The sequence below is a fragment of the Orycteropus afer genome, unplaced genomic scaffold, assembly GCF_000298275.1.
Source record: "Orycteropus afer afer isolate SDZICR_OR568_19922 unplaced genomic scaffold, OryAfe1.0 scaffold00026, whole genome shotgun sequence".
In the NCBI taxonomy this organism is placed as follows: Eukaryota; Metazoa; Chordata; class Mammalia; order Tubulidentata; family Orycteropodidae; genus Orycteropus; species Orycteropus afer.
The window spans coordinates 9,918,464-9,921,493 of record NW_006921613.1 but is presented as its reverse complement, the minus strand read 5'-3'; the positions used below and the strand labels follow the sequence as shown (position 1 = coordinate 9,921,493).

At 40.2% G+C, this 3,030-nt stretch overlaps 1 non-coding gene across 1 annotated transcript; it reads right to left on the bottom strand.

Moving 5' to 3' along the window:
- Nucleotides 1-1,956: 1,956 nt before the first annotated feature.
- On the bottom strand, nt 1,957-2,097 carry LOC122152284. Its single transcript, XR_006164497.1, has one exon. It is a non-coding gene; the product is annotated as a small nucleolar RNA SNORA32 (small nucleolar RNA).
- Between the last annotated feature and the right edge of the window lie 933 nt (nt 2,098-3,030).

Genomic DNA, 3,030 nt, shown 5'->3' with positions numbered 1-3,030 from the left:
ACAGTTTACATGTCCCAGAGACTTCCAAACCGCTTCATTTCAGACCTGTACATTTGCCAATGTGGATCAGATTTCTAATGCACTTTCAGAGGGCTGGAGCACAAGGTAACATTTGTCCTTTGCATAAAGCTAGTTATAGTTTCCAGATAAATGTTTTTAAGCCTCCAATTAGTTTTATTTTGAATTTACTCTGCCTCACCTGGTAAAAGATATCTCTTTAAGAGAAAGGGTTGGCTGACAGCATTTGGTATCTTCACAAAGAAAATATTTTTAAGTAGAAGAGGCCAAGATGAGAAAAGATAAATCAGATTGTCCTGCATAATTATAATTGCAAATAGATTTTTGGCACGTGTTTTAACAAAAATGAACAAGTCAACTTTATCTGCTCCTCTACCCTCTCTCTACCTCTGATATGTATTTTCTTCTCTTTCTAGTTCTGATAGCACCCTCAGTTTTTACGTCTCCTTGAATTATTATAAGGAGCTATGGTGGCATAGGGAGCTCTGGTAGCATAGTGCCTAAGGCACTTGACTGCTCACCAGAAGGCTGGCGGTTCAAACCCACCAGCCACTCCTCGGAAGGAAGGTTGGGCAATCCTACTTTCGTAGTGATACTGCCTCGGAAACCCAAGGAGGGGTCGCTATGAGTCGGGGCCGACTCGACGGTAAACAACAATAACAACATGGTGGCATAGTGGGTAAGGCATTTGGCTGCTAACCAGAAGGTTGGTGGTTCAAACCCTCAACTGCTCTGCAGGAGAAGGTGAGGCAATCTACTTCTGTAAAGATTTACAGCCATGGAAACCCAATGGGGGTTTCTATGACTTGGAATTGACTCAGTGGCAGTGGGTTTGAATTACTATTGTCACAGGGGGAAAAAAAAAGCAGGCCTCAAACTGAGTGGCACAGTTTCCTTAACTTTCATTCCTCCCAGTTGGATCTCTCAGGGTATTTGAGAGGCTGGATCAAGAAATAGAATAACATACAGCAGTGGATCCTAAGTGTTGAAACTTTAGGTTCACTGAGAAGCATATGGGGGTAGAGATCTTGAACATGGGGAGAAATTCATGTGCTTCCTCTTCTAGATGTTAAAAAATAGAACCATTGTGGTCAATTTCTATGAATGATGAGAAAGAAAATATCTGTATTTCACATGGCATTTGAAATCATTATTTTCATTTGTTACTCCTTTTACAATTTTTTGTTTGAAGTGATGTTTCTTAAGGTAGGACATGTTGGTTAATAACACCCTTGAAACTCCAGTCTTCCTGCTCCTTAGGTAGTTGTTGTTGTTGTTGTTATGTACCGTTGAGTTGGACCCAACTCATAGTGACCCCTCCTTGGGTTTCTGAGGCAGTATCACTACAGAAGTAGATTGCCCAACCTTCCTTCTGAGGAGTGCCTGGTGGGTTTGAACCACCAGCCTTCTGGTTAGTAGTCAAGTGCCTTAGGCACTGCACTACCAGAGCTCCTGAGTAGTTAGGAGGGCTAACTAGGGTTCCTAGATGCTGGCATGCACAGTTCTCTATTGACCAGTTTGTGAGAGAGTACAAAGCAGTCTTTGCCTTCAGGCCAGGCTCACTTTTGGGTTCCTTGCCTTGGTGGTACAATGGTTAAGGGCAATTGTTAATGACTTGGTTGCTAACTGAAAGGTTGGTTGTTCAAAACCACTAGTTGCACAGCAGGCGAAAAGAACTGGTGATCTGCTCCCGTAAAGATTACAGTGTAGGAAACCTTATGAGTCAGTTCTAGTCTGTCCTCTAGGGTTGCTACAGACAGAATTAACTTGACAATCTCCAATAACAGCATCGCTGGTGCTGTGTTTTGATGTACTTAATTTCTCTCTGGAGACAGGAGAGCTGATGACTTTGTTTTTTTTAAGCACACAATTTTTTTTAAAAATATTTATTTTACTAGGTAAAAATGAGATAAAGTGTGTAGAAAACATAAGGGTATAAAATGTTCCAAATTGGTTTAATGCTACCAAGGTAGCAAAGAGAAAACCTAGGTTTTTTTTTTTTTTGTTGTTGTTGTTTGTTTTAACGGTCAAGTCCATAACAAATCAGAAACTGCATTCTAAAAGCTTTGGTAATGACCATTATGGCTTCCTTCTATTTGGATATCTCTTGGCTTCCAGACCTCTGCTTGCTCCTGATCACAGGTAACTCACTGACTCCTAGGACATAACTCTCAAGGCATACTGCCTTGGCCTCCAGGCTTTTGGGTTTGTAATTGATTTCTTGCTTCACTGGGGTTCTTACTCTGTGGTCACAAATCTGATCCCCTGACACCTGCTTGGCTCTCTCTCTGACTCAAGCAGGCCCAGTTGATCAGCCTCAATCTGTTGTCACTTGTGCCCTATTTTGAAATCACGAGTTGTTCTCTGAACTGAAGCAGGGTTCATTTCACAAACTGAAGATAAAGAAACCCATATTTCAAAGGTCATGCATCCAAACTCAACTCTTATTTTATATGTATATATATATAATTGTTATGTGCTGTAGAGTCAGACCCAACTCATAGTGACCCCTGCTTGGGTTTCCAAGGCAGTATCACTACGGAATTAGATTGCCCAACCTTCCTTCCGAGGAGTGGCTGGTGGGTTTGAACTGCCAGCCTTCTTCTGGTTAGCAGTCAAGTGCCTTAGGCCCTATGCTACCAGAGCTCCTATATATATATATATATACACCAAATATCACAGATAAGCAAGATTGAAAAGCCTTAGTGATTTTTTGTGCAAAGATGTTCAGCTTATGTTATTTCTAAAATGAAAATTATCCAAATGGAGTGATGAAATGAATTATAATTCATTCACATGATGAAAACTAATCAGCTTTTTATAATGATATTCATTAAAAGGCTTTTTTAATGACGTTAAATTCTTTTAATGTTTGGTCAGAAAGATGGAACATTGCCTATGGAGAATGAGCTCAAATGTGTAAAGCACAAAATAAAAACCAGAAGGAAACAAGCAAATATCTCTTGAGAGGTACTGGTTATTATCCTTCTTATGCTTTTCTGTATTTTCTAA